Below are 15,156 nucleotides of genomic sequence, written 5' to 3'. Positions count from 1 at the left end.
TATGAGCAGCTGAAAGAACACACTCACCCCAAAAATACAAAGGAAGATTAGCTTGAAACCGTAAAGCACGAGCAACATTTAATAAATGTCGGTGTTTTCGTTCAACAATTGAGTTTTGTTAAGGTGTCTCAACACAACTCAATTGATGTATGATGCCTTTAGATTGATAGAATGAAGGCATTTGAAATTCAATTCCATTATCATTGTGCAAGCATTTGACTTTAGAATCAAATTGAGTTTCAACAAGGTGAATGAAAGCTGTGATTAAATTTTGGGTTTGAGACTTAGTAACCATCAAATGGATCCAAGTAAGACGAGAACAATCATCAATGGTGAGAAAATATTTAACACCATTAAGAGAATTAGCAGAAAAATGACCCCAACTATCACAATGGATCAAATCAAAGATTTTATTTGAACATGAAGTACTTATAGGAAATGGCAAGCGATGTTACTTAGCCAAAGGGCAGATAGTACAACATTTATTTGAATTTACGCATATGCTTGAATAATACTGACGAGAATCAGACAAATGTTCTAATCTATAATGCCAAACATCTGAAGAAACATATTTAACAAGCAAACTGTGAGCAAGAAATGAAGGAAGTGAAGGAGGTAATACTGGTTTGGTGATCAAATGGAACAAGCCGCCACATTCTCTACCTACTCCAATCATCTTCCATGTCAACAAGTGCTGAATGAAACAGAAATCAGCAAGAAAAATAAGACAACAAGAGAAAAATTTGGTTACTTTACTTACTGATATATGATTGAAAGAAAAAGAAGGAACACGATATATGATTGAAAGAAAAAGAAGGAACACAAAGGACATTGGTTAATGTCAAAGAAGCAGAAATCTTAACAGTTCCAACATGAGTAACAGAAGCAAATTGACCATTAGGGAGTTTAACAGATTTAGAAATAATGGCTGTAATTGTGGTAAGAAAAGAAATAGAACAAACCATATGGTCAGTGGGGCCTATGTCTATAATCCACGGATGATTAACAAGTTGAGAAGCAACTTAAAAGGAATAAATGGAAGGAAAAACAGAATGTTGTGGAAATTGAGAAAGATTGGAAGAAGTGAGTATTTTACCTGACATATGGGGAACGAGATGGGTTTGAGGTGAGCCAACTTGGTTCATTGATGACACCCCTTCGGAATGAGGCTTAAGCATAGCAAAGAGTTGTTGAATTTGCTCCTGGATGATAGGCAGAGTGACAGAGGGAGACTCACTCTCTGAGACCTGATTTGCATAATGGGAATCAACACCATTCTTTCCTTTATAAACTTGAAACTGGGAGGAAAACCGTGTAAACGGTAGCACTTCTCCATAGTGTGGCCATGAAGTCCGCAGTGGCTGCATGTAGGACGATCCTTCATAGCAAAAGAAGACTTGCCAAAATGAGAAGGATTCCCAGCAGCAGGTTGAGAATAGGCAAATTGAGATGGAGAATGTGTCTTAGCTAATAAAGCAGCAATGTTTTGACTCATAGAACTGAAAGAGCCATATATTTCCTTTTGGCATTCATGTCGAACAACCAAGGAGAAAACTTTGTTGATGGGGGGAAGAGGATCCATCAACAAAATTTGACCTTTTACATGTGAAAAAGATTCATTCAGTCCCATCAAGAACTAAATAACATACTCTTGATGATGATAATCAATAAGGGTTTTCAAGACACCGCAAGAACATTTGCCGCAAAGGCAGATAGGTAAAGGATGGTAAATCAACAACTCATCCCACAATCCTTTGAGAGTAGTAAAATAACTACTTACAAATTGATCTTCTTGTGACATAGCAGAAATCACCTTCTGGATTTGATAAATTCTAGGTCCATTCTGTTGAGAAAAACGGTGTCATAAATCATTCCACATGACTTTGACAAAATCAACTGAGATGACGCTTGCAGCAATTTCCTTAGAGACTGAATTGATGATCCAGGATAAAACCATGTCGTTACAGCGCGTCCATGATGAAAAATCCACATTTGAAGGGCTCGGTTTTGGCAAGGTGCCATTGATGAACTAAAGTTTGTTTTTTGCGGACAAGGCCATGTACATCGATCGGCTCTAAGTGAAATAATTGTCGCCCGTGAGCAATTGAGTGACTAGAACAGAACCAGGGCTGTCACCATGATGAAGATACATTGGGTTTGAATCCATTGAAGAAAGATTTGGAATATCAGAGATAGATCCCATGAACAGAGGATTTGATGATTTTAGAAATCGAGATTGAAAGAGAAGAGAAGAGGATTGAAGAGCGGAAAAGCTAGGGTTTCAGATTCGCTCTGATACCATATCAAAAATGAAAATGAGAGAGAAAGAGAGTTCTGGAAATCTGTTGTAAATTATATTAAGGTGCAAATCACTGTTACAAGATAATATCTTTATACATGTACAAACAGAGGATATTAGTATCTGTAAACTAACTCATAACCAGCTAGCTAACTTAACTAGGACTAAAAACTAACTAAGCTGATTAAATACATTCAGCATCAAATAACAGGAAAAATAAAAATAAAAATTATACAAGTAACATGTGTAGCTTAATAATAAGTAAAACCCCATTTGTATGATGAAAGATGGATTTTTATTTAATAACTGCGCAAAATTATTAATAGTTAAAGGTAACAATTAATATTTATGGATGAGAAATGATTCATTTTCTTTTATGGTCATTCTCTCATCTTCCAACTTTCAAATCCGTCATTGAATACGTGGAGTCTATATGTATTTCACATATGACCCCACATATCTAATGGTAATTTTGAAAAATAGGAGAATATATAGCATGTTTCTTTATGAATACAACCGTGAAGCCACCTGTGGATCATGGCCTCCACAAAAGTTTGAAAAAAAAAAATCATTTATTTATGTAAGTAGGGAGAAACTTTGAAGTGATTAGTTCATAATTCTCCCAAAAACCATCCACCTAGTTTCACACATCAATTTTATTTTTTTTTTTCTTTGTGAGTGTTTTTTTGGCAAATCTTATATATATACTCTTAAAATATTGTGTTTAATAGCAGGATTCTTGCATATGTTCATTACATCAAAAAAGGAAACAAAATATCAAAAAAGTGGACGGGTACATTAACTAATCTTGTACACTGTTCAATATGAGAAATGATTCATTTACATTTTTTTTTTTTTTTTATTCTTCCATCTTTTCATTTTTTGAAATTATTATTGGATATGTGAGGTTCATATATAGGACCCACATAAACCCCACAGATCCAATATTGATTTTAAAAAGTGTGAAAATAAGAGAAGGATCCAGAGATGATGTATAGCACGTCTCGTTAAATATACCCTATAAGATAAAATTGTCATGTTGAAACAGGAAATTATCAAACCGTCCCAATCCTCTTAATTTTTCATTTCTTTATTTGATATTTCATTTTCCATGGGTAGATCTTTAGGAAAAACAACTTCTACATTAATGCTACAAATTGATTAAGGATGAGGCTGTCACATGTCTATATGTATGGTGAATTACTTGACAAGTGTTTAGTGGCTTGGTATAAATGAGTTTAAGCACATAAGCTTTTGGCAAGTGCCCGGGCTGGACTATGAATTGGTTATAACTGCATTGGGCTGAGCTGTTATGCAAATGGGCTAACCACTTAAGCTGAGCTGTCATGCAAGTGGACTATCGAATAAAGGGTCCACTCCTTTGTATTTTCATTCATTCAAAACCTTTGGCGTAAAATATTTAGTTCATAGTTCTTATTAGCTTAGAATCTTAGTCCTGTTAATTAGAAGGCTGTTAGAAGGAGATTGATCGTCTCAAATTGATCCAATCAATTGTAATTCATTTCATTTCAATACAACAATTCATTCGATTCCATAATCAATAATCATACCACCATTTACATACACAAAATCCAGCAAAATATATTTCAAAATAATAATATAACTTCGGGGGTGTTACAAAGGCATTATATGATCGAATTAATAAGACATATGATTTGAATGTCTTAACATAAAACTATCATTTTACCCTAATCTACAATCACATGTAAATTTGGTGTCGATCATCACATATCGATGATCTAAATTATAATTAGAGTACATTAGAAAGAGATAATTATAAATTTCCACAAACAAAATGACTTTTTAGTGATTAGCAGGGAAAATCTTAGGGCTAGTTGATGAGAAACTAAAAAAAGTTAAGAAAAAATGTTTTTTTATTCATTAAGTCTGCCATACAATAACAACTATTAGATATTAAGAAAAAAATTAGTAGAGGACATAATTTAGATTTTCTATCAACAAGAAAAATATAATTAGGGGTTCACACCCATTGATTTTATTGTTAATGACCATCAGCAACCCACCCGAGATCTTGGTGCCAACCGCAAGGAGGAACAAACAAGTAGTTTCTTTGACATTAATTCCTATCCTGCATTTTCATTTTTCAATTTCTTTTTTACAATTTTGTTGAATATATTTATATTGTGGGAAATCACTAAAATAATAACTTTATTGCCCCAAGTTAAATGAAATTACCATGTTTGATCTTTTTTTTAGCACCCTATTTGGTCATTTATTAAAAAAATCATTCATATTTATAGTAGAAAACTAGATTAATACAAATACTGTAACAATATTTTTGTTAAGTAAAAGAGAAATAGTGACAATTATGGGTCATGATAATGGCGAAAAATTATCTGTCATCACTTTACGTATTGGAATTGCTAATTAAATGTCCCATAAATTAGCAAAGTTCTAAGAAATTCAACTTTTCATACACAAGATTCATGTAAAAGAACTGATATATATATAACCAAAAAAAAATAAAAAATACAATGCACCTTCTATTGCTATTATGTAATTGTTAAGGTAATCTATTATGTAACTTTTTTCAAATTTATCATATCAACATTTATCATATGAGTATTTATTATAATCGACAATAAATAAAAATATGATAAAATATCAATCATTTAATTTGAAAATAATGATTGAGATTTGCGGAAATCAGAATGGTAAATTAACCTAATAATTCTAGAGGGATGTTGATGCACATTGCTTCAATTAATTAAGAGAGGGGAGATAGAACTCTTTACCATATTAAAGACTAGAACTCAAGGATTCTGCGTGTATATGACATCTGAGTGGTTCTTGATACGCTGCTCATAACATTTCAATAAACAACTCACAAAAATGGCACTTGAACGATAATAGGGTTTATTTTCTTTCATTTCTGGCTTGCAATTGGTTGAGATGCAATCGTCCATGATAAAAAAAATATGGGTCATTAGAAAATATAGCAAGAATCATGCAATGGCCAAAACGAAGTTTAATACAATGTTGATATGTGAAGTCGGTAAATGGCCATGTTTTTTTAACATGTGAACAATCTTCAATTTCTTTTGTAAGGCAATTATGCAATGCTCCTTTAGCTTCATCAAGATCAAAGGAATAAGGAAGCAAGTTGGGAGGTGAAGACGGAAAAAATAAGGTAGGGACAAGGTCATTTGCTTGCACATCAACGAGAATAAGGATAAGCAATTTCATCATCACCAACAAAAAATTTTGTCCACATTTCGTGGCCATCGTTTTTCTCATACTTTATAAACTTTCTTATTTTGAAGTTTAATTTAAAATGATAATTAAGGCTTAAACACTACATTTATATGCAGGTGAAGTAAATTTTGGTTAGAGCAAAAGGTTTAATAGTTCTTAATTAATAGTCTTATTCTTAAAGTAATTTATACAAAAAGTATTGTTTAATAGTTCTGATTTTTTTAAGACATTTTTACAATAAAGTGACTTTTGGTTAGAGTTAATTAAAGATGTAATTGGGCCGTCGACTCGAGTATTTAATGTTCCAACTCGGTTTGTTTAATTTTATTTTGATTACAAGCCAAGCTCGACCTTATCACCGAGCTAAATACTCTATTACAGCTTGATTAATTTATTTTTCGAATCACAATCCTCTCCAATTAATTCATTCATTCATTTATTATCTAAAGTAAATATCGTATTTTTTTTCCCCGTAAATTCATACTAATAGTTAGTCAATTAATTATTTTTAATATTTTATCATTCGAGTTCATTAAATAAATTAACTTGAATTTTAAACAATATAATCTAGAGTCTATATGCATGTTTTATTATAAGTATACACACACTCACACACATCTATACATACACATAAACACACATATATCTATATCAAGACTTACAATTGCAATAATTCAAAGCTATATATATCATATTAGGAAGAGAATACATTTTTATCTTTTTGAGTACTTAATAAAACATAAAAATAATACAATTGAAGTTATACGTATTTAATTATACGAGCTTATACAATTCAAGCCAAGTTTATATGAGTTATGCTCATTTAATAAACAAGCCTAAATTTCTATTCAAGTATGGTTCTTTGATTAACAAACCGAACTCGAGTCAAATTTGAATTGTTTATGAACAACTTGATTCATTTACCACCCTAGTTAAAGCAAAAGGTTTCAAGAAAATATTGGCCTTGTTTGGCAAGAACATGAACGGTATACAGTAGTGCATTCTACTATTCATACACTTTCTTGTTTCTTTTTTTTTCTTTTTTTTTTTTCACTTTTTCATATTTTCTAATACCAATCAACATAAAAACATTTATACTTTTTTCACTTTTTATATCACATCAATAATTTTTTATTACTATTAAAAAAAAAATTCACTACAATATAAAACTTTTTCACTTTTCTATACAAATTCATTTTACTTTATATCACATCATCACTTTTTATTAATTTCAAAATTAACAATCCACTAATCTGTTCTGTACATGTCTTTGCCAAACAAGCCCATTATGTTAACATGTAAGTGATGTAACTTCTAGCAAAACCAAAGTATACTCATAAGGGTACAATTATTTTCAATAAACAAATGAAAAGGAAGATCAGGTAATTATGATGTATTACATCAATGAACCTATTCAAAAGGTTTGGAATTATTTGCTCAAAAAGTATGGTCAACATACCATATAAGAATAGATGAAGTTTGAATTATCTGAAAAGACGTTTTATATTAAAGAGACTACTCAAAAGCCATTTTAGAAAAGAAAAATTATAGAAGACAAGGGATTGTGGCAAACAACAAAGAGACATTTGAGGCAAATAGAATAATCGACTGAAGAATAATGCTAGAAGTTCCTCGTGTTTCATTCTTGTGTCTCTCTAAAAATGAGGTGGCTTTTAAAATCACCATTAAGATCATGATTGATCACTATTGATTTTTGATTAAATAATGATTTTAAAAGCCATCTCATTTTTATAGAGACACAAGAGTGACACATAAGGAACTTCTATAAATATTACTCGTCGATTGATTGTAACAAGATATATGACTTAGAGCTAACTATTTGTCTACTTTTAATCATTTTTCTTTGAATAGATGGTTTGTGAGGTATTGAAATCTTTTAACAAATAATTATAGTAGTTAACCCTTTGTTTGTTTCTAACTTGTCGGTTTATGTGTGTTGCCTCTTGCAACTTGTCGATGATGCAGGGTCGCTTGGGTAATTAGCTCTATTTATTGCATTCTTTGAGTTCCTTTCTTTAAAAAAAGAAAATTAAAAAAATAAAAAAATAAAAAATTCTTATTCATCTAAAAAATGCATTTGTCATGGTTAACTAATGCTAGTCGTGGCAAATTCAGTGCAAAAAAAATTTCAAATAAAATAAGCTAGTTAAGATTCATCATGTTATTGATGTATTAGAACCTTTTAAAGCACATTTTATGAAAAACTATAGATTAAACTACATATAAAAACACAATTTCTCATATAGCATTCTTTTCCCGAGAAACTTCTTCTATCAACAAGAAAATTAAAAAGTACAAAGAAAGAAATTAAGAAAGTTTACCTTGAAATTCATCTAGCATTGGGTCAAATGCTTAACAACCGAGGAATTTTTAATTGATTGAGCCCTATAACTATTTCTAACACTACGATGATTCTTGAATAATTTCTAACTAGAATTTTTCCACACTCAATTGCAAGAATATCCCACCAACACTTCCTCATTACTTTCCTCCACAAACGTTTAGTAAAACTGTATTTAAAGTAGAGATGATCTCTATTCTCAATACAATTCTTATAGAATACACATTGGGGATCCCTTATATATCCCATTCCAGTAATCTGTATTCAGTAGAAAGCCTGTTTTTGATTGTATATATGAAAGCATGTCTTGGAATTGTGCATGAGAACCATATAATTTCCACCACGCAACCTCTGGTGTTTTGAACCTAATGGCTTCCCATGCATGGTTCAAATGAATCAAATGTAATAAACTTACTTAAGCTACAAGGGAGCCAAGAAGGTTTATCATATTTACCTAGCTGGATAGAAGGAACAAAGCCATGAATTGACATTAAAGCCTCTGATCTAGCAATCCCCCAAACGCATTGATTATCAAACAAAGCACTAGGTATTGTTGTTATTATTGTGTGTACGTTGTTGTTTTTTGAAGAAAAGGAGGAAGATGGAAATTGAGGTTTGTAGAACATGTGAGATTTTTAATGTTGTAAGAGTTGATTTTGGATGGTGTTTTGGCTGATATTGTGTTGTATATATGCTATGGAGGCCGGAAGGGAATGATGAGGAGGAAACCCAAGTTGGGATGAATTTTATGTGAGAAATTTCACGGCAATAGGTTTTCATTCGAATGAGATTATCCCGGCCATGATGCCTCAATTGAAGCCCATTTGAACAAGATTGATGCAGAATGCCATGTTCAAACTTTCATTTGGAGCTTGTTCGAAAGAGACCATCCATAACTTAAAAATAGAGGATTTTGTGGAGAGAGAGAGAATTTAGGCCAAGTTTTACATTGCTTTGCATGATAATCAATTTCACAAAATTGTTTCATGATTGTAGAAATGAGTTAAGGAGTAGTATTAAAGAAAAATATTATGAGAAAATTCAGCAATAAGAAAGAGAAAACAGATAAGCTTGAGTTATTTTCAATAGGCAAGTTTACCCTATGGCAAGCCTAGGTCGAGCAGGGTGGTACGCTTGACAACCTTAGGTCAGGTGGGGTGGTACGTTTGACAGCCCTAGGTTGAGCAAGGTAGTATGCTCAACAACACTAGGTCTCACAGGGCCATACACTCAGCAGTCCTAGCTTGAGTGGGGCCGTATGCTCGACAACCCTTGGTTGAGCGGAGTCGTATGCTCGATAGCCCTATGTTGAACGAGGGAGAAAATTTAGCTCCTAATTAAGATGTAACGCCCCAACTTTTATATAAACCATATAAAAGAATTATCTAAATTTCACGTGACGCTACTGCTTTCTCACAGACTCACAGTAGAAGAAATTAGCAAGTAAAAAAATAATCTTTTTATTTTTGAAACCACAAACTCACATTTAAAGATACTAGAGCGCCTAATTGAACTATATTTTATATATGAAATATTTCGTCATTACAAACTTAACACCTATTGTTTTTACAAACTTCTAAGATATGCCACAGATGCAACATTACTATACATATATCTATACAGAAAACTAACTTAACATGAGTTAGCCCTTCAAAAAGTAAAGGCCTCTTGCTAGCCTCATGGACAGAAGTCCAATCACACATACGGTCTTTTTCAGCAGCCTCATCAGTGGTATCTTTGAAAATTTACATAGTTTTATAAGTGGATTGTGAGTCCACAACTCAACAAGTGTATAAGTTTTGGCCATAGTTGTGTGTGATGTAAACCCTATTTTCCTTTGAAAAATCATCCTTTTAGTGCTTACAAAACTAATACCGTCAAAACAGCTATCATGATGCCTGGGTTTCACAAAAAGGTTTGTTTATAAAGCATTAAGCTTCCAACTTTACCCTTCCATCACTTAACACACCCCAAAAGCTTCGTGCAATAACCCATACTTACACTGAACCTAAAAAGCTTATCTTTAGTCAAAAAATCACCGCTTATTCTAAAAGTTTAAGGTAATAGAATGAGATAAATTTAATCACATAATCAATACTTTAACAATCTCCTTAACATGTGCGCTCAAACTACCTTTTTAATAGGTGAGGCCTAACACGTGAAATATTTAATTGAAATGAAAATAAATAACGGAGTTAAGTTTCAAATTCAAGACCTTTGGTTCTGATATCATGTTAAAATCTATGTGCCTTATTCATTCTTGAAAGACGCATCGAGAGAAGAAGGGTGTCAATGACTTATAAAGTGCACAGGTTATGTATCTCTTGACGATGTGTGACACTTTAGTACGCCCCTAACTCAAAGTAATCGAATCTTTATCGAAGGCAATACAATTCTCATCAAATCACTTCAGAGTAATCCAAATATAATCTAACATCCTCCTCAAACTTAAGGTGAAAGGATTCTGAAAGCTTGAGTTTGCAATAAGATCTCTTTCACAAGTTTGAAACAGAGTATTACAAATATTTTCAAAATTAAAATTCAGAAGAAAAAAGAAAATAATGATCCATGCGTGGCCATGGGTCACTCAGTTCATGATTTTCTTTCTTATAATTCTTTTTAGATCTTAAACATATAGTTGTGCTTTTATAAATTATAACAATCATTTTTACGCGTTAAGCGAAAAAATTAACCAAAAAATAAAAAAAAACAGTAGGGATAGTAGGGGTGGGTAAAATAGCTCTCCACGTTATAATTTTTTGAAATTTTGGGGCATGTAATATCCAAGAAAAAAATTTAAGCTGATTAAGAATATTTTTTGGTATTAATATTGATATTCAATTAGATCAAATATATTTTATATCTAATTTTATGATCTTAGTTTGATATGAGATGTGGACAATTCAAATTAGACTCAAAGAAAAATAAAATAAAGTAAAATTGATGAAACTTGGTTTATTTGAAAAGTAATTCAAACAGGCCGAACTAGTACCAAAAAAATAAAAATAAAAATAAAAAAAATAAAATAAAATCTAGATTTGTGTTGAGATCGATGGTGACTTCACGCCTATGCTGAAGTTGATTCTACTAAATTCTAGTTTTTCTTCTTTATTTATTATTATTTTTTTTAAAGTAATGTTACTTGGCACCTCAAGTCCTTCTCGTGTCCTTTCAAAATTGTCGTGACTCTTAAAATTATCATTAAATTTAGAGAAATGCTACGCATCATCCCCTTGTCCTCCTTTTGTCCCCCCAAAATTGATGTGGCTCTTAAAATTACCATTGAATTTATGATAGATCACTATTGAATTTTGATTCAATGGTGATTTTAAGAGCTACATCAATTTTAGGAGGATAAAAAGAGGACAAGGGGATGATGTGTAGCATTACTCTTAAATTTATGATAGATTATTATTGAATTTTGATCCAGAGGTAATTTTAAGAGTCAAATCAATTTTGAAGATACAAAGAAAACATGGGGTGACAAATAACATTACTTTTTTTTTTTGGGAAATCTTACGCATCTCAAAATTTGATTCTCAAATGATGTACCACAATCTCACATGATCTATCATTTTAGAAAATGTATCACAATTTTATGAGATTGAGACACATTTGAGAACAAAATTTTGAAAGGAAATTTTGAGAAATTTAGCATTTCTCTTTCTTTTTATTTTATTTATTTATTAATGCATTCAGGTGCCCTGTAGAACTTGCTTGGTTTCTAAGTTTTTTTTTTTTTTTTTTTTTTTTCACACCATCACTCTCAGCCACGGTAGCATGCACTTGTAGACTCTAGAATATTTCCAACATTTGATTTCTTTTCCTAAAATACCGATTAAGTCCCAGAATTTGGCCTATAAATAGTCGTACCTACTACCAATTGCAGTATTTTACTATTTTTCATTCCAAAATTTACTCTCTCTCTCTCCCTCCTACGCAGTACTAGAGTGCATGAGTGAAAAAAAAAAAGGGGAGAAATATTTAAGAATACTAATAAACTTCGAAGCTACTTGAAGTGGGAGTGTTAGGTATGATTCTTTTTAGTTATTATAATTTAAATTATGTTGATATAATATCTAAATTGCTTGGAAAAGTGTGATTAAATATTTAAGGGAATGATATTATATTCAATCATTCTTTTAAATATTACTAATGAGTCGTTGTGTTGTCTAAATATTATTAGGTATTTTACAATAGTATCGTTGTAATGCCCAATTAATATTATAAATTTTAGATAAATATTATACTTGTGCCGTAGTAATACCTGTGTGAAAATATGTGGTAAAGCTACATAGCTGTTATGATTCTATTTTTATTGAACTATTTAAAGCTTTTGAGGTATGATTATTAAAATTACATGAGCTAAGTATTTTATGAATAACATGATTATATGTTTTCAATTATTTTTACATGTGTTAAAATTATTTGCGAAATGAAAATGAATGATTATGAGAACGAAATAATGATTTTAAGAGAGGCATGTTATTGCATACTGTTGTTAATTAATGAGAATAAAAGACAATAAAACTGGGAAGTCATAAGGTCTTTTTAAGTTAAATATGAAGCTAGAAGGTTGTCCTATGTTAACTGTGGAAGCCGAAGGTGCCTTCTAGGTTAAATAAGAAGACAGAAGGTCTTTCTAAAGTTGAATATAAAGCTAAAAGGTTTTCTTATGTTAACTGTGAAAGCCGAAGGTGCCTTCTAGGTTAAATAAGAAGCCACGAAGTCTTAATGTAAAGCTAGAGGATGTTCTTATGTTATTTGTGAAAGTGGAAGGTGCCTTCCAGATTAAATATGAAACCATAAAGTTTTTTAGAATGATATTTAAACGAGAAGCCAAATGTGTCTCCTATTGACGTTAATCGAGAAGCAAAATGTGTCTCTTGATAGCCGTAAACGAAAGGTCTAAGTCCTTTAGAAAGCCGGAGGGGCTAGAAGGGTCTCCTAGAGAAAAATGAGAGAAGAATGCATTGTGCATATAATGAATAATGTAATTTATATGTTTTGTGATTGTTGAATTGTTTCATTGCTTTATATTTATATATACATGCATTTTATGAGATGCAATTAACATGTATATTGATATATGTATAAAGTTATACTATATGTATTAAAGAAATGTCAAAGAAAAGATAAGTAAATCTTATTATGTATTATTAAACAACTCTACAGTGCTTATATTATCAGTTATGAATTATATAAAATGTTTCTTTTTAGTAAACTTAACATAGCTGTTATTATGATCACTATGTTAGAGATATTTTTTAAAAAGATGTCTCATCTTGGAAATACTCAATAATTCTTGTTAAGACCATAGACTCATTAATCCATCTATGTAAATGTGGTAACGCTACAATTACATGGATATTGATGCATGTATAGAAGTGTGTAAAGATGATCCATATGCCTGTCTAGGGTATTATGTATAGGACTTTCTTGTGTTTTAGTTTGTTATAAATATCTTAAAAATGTCTATCTTTTGGAGTGTACTTATAATTAGACATGTTCTAAGTACTTTTGATGTATAACTACTTATGTGGTGTTTGTGACACTTTTGATCAATGTTGTTTTATCGTGCAAAGTATAATGTAAGAATTTGTATAATACAAAGGTCATAATTTCTACTCTAATGTATTCTATGAAGTTTATTTTATATATATATATATATATATATATATATATATATATATATATATATATATATATATGGGAAAATTGCACCGTTGGTCCCTGTGGTATTTCATAATTATTTTTTACTCCCTGTGGTTTAAAAAATTACTGGGAGATCCTTGTGGTAGACAATAATTACAAATCGATCCCTGGCGTCAAATTCTGTTAAATTTTTTAACAGATTCTGTCAAATGCCACGTCAGCGACACGTGTCGCCATCTTATGGCGACACGTGTCCATCTTAATAAAAAAAAATATAAATTTATTAAAAAATAAATAAAAATACTTTTTAAAAAAAAAATCAAAAAAAAAAAAAAAAAAAAACTGAACGGTTGGCCACCCATTTGGGGGTGGCCTTCGGGGCCCCCTGGAAGATCCGGGGGTGGCCCGATGGCCACCCCAGGCAACTGGGGGTGGCCGCGCGCCACCCCGGAGTTGTCTGGGGGTGGCGCGCGGCCACCCCCAGTTGCCTGGGGTGGCCATCGGGCCACCCCTGGATCTTCCAGGGGTGGCCCGAAGGCCACCCCCTGTGGCTTGGGGGTGGCCGCGCGCCACCCCCGGCCACTGGGGGTGGCCGCGCGCCACCCCCAGAGGCCGCAAGGGGTGGCGCGCGGCCACCCCCAGTGGCTGGGGGCGGCCAGGCCACCCCCAAATGGGTGGCCAACCGTTCACTTTTTTTTTTTTTGATTTTTGATTTTTTTTTTTTTTAAAAAAAGTATTTTTATTTATTTTTTAATAATTTTTTTTTTATTAAGATGGACACGTGTCGCCATAAGATGATGACACGTGTCGCTGACGTGGCATTTGACGGAATCTGTTAAAAAATTTAACAGAATTTGACGCCAGGGATCGATTTGTAATTATTGTCTACCACAAGGATCTCCCAGTAATTTTTTAAACCACATGGAGTAAAAAATAATTATGGAATACCACAGGGACCAACGGTGTAATTTTCCCTATATATATATATTAGAACTACAATGATATTAAGGTTCAATAGTAGTACTTAGTAAAAATTTCTAATTTTCACTTTCATCTTTTTATTACGTAAAGGCGGGCGCTCTAGGCACATTCGAAATAGGGGTAGGCTAAGTGTAGTTTGCCAAAAAGTAATAAGGGAAAAAAAAATTAAAAAAAAAAGTTCAGGTGTTTGATTCATTGAGGTTTTTAAGGGGGGTTTGTTGATTGCAGTCCTTCACCGGGTACAATTCTTCTTACTCTTGCTCTGTTTCTCAAGAGCGAACCAAAGGGTAATCGCATGCGATGATTTACTCTAAAACATTGATATTAGCTTCGCATGTATGAGTGTGATATGAAGGCAGTTTGGGCATATTGGGTGTGTATATATATGCCATTTTTTAAATCCTTCCAGTGGGTTTTGCCTTTTGATATGTATATGCCTAGTTCCTGTTAATGTCTCCACAAGTAGGCTACTTTTATTGTTATGGGAAGCCAAAGACATGGGCTTTGACACGAAAAAGGAGCAGACTTTATGCATATTATAATGCTAGTAGTGTGGGATGGAGTTGGGACGTGCTGTGGATTGATGGGCATGGTTGTGGTGGAGATTACAACCTTGTCTGCT

Source organism: Alnus glutinosa, chromosome 10 (assembly GCF_958979055.1).
Source record: "Alnus glutinosa chromosome 10, dhAlnGlut1.1, whole genome shotgun sequence".
NCBI classification, from domain to species: domain Eukaryota; kingdom Viridiplantae; phylum Streptophyta; class Magnoliopsida; order Fagales; family Betulaceae; genus Alnus; species Alnus glutinosa.
The sequence above is the reverse complement of the archived record's forward strand: the minus strand, read 5'-3'. Positions refer to the sequence as shown.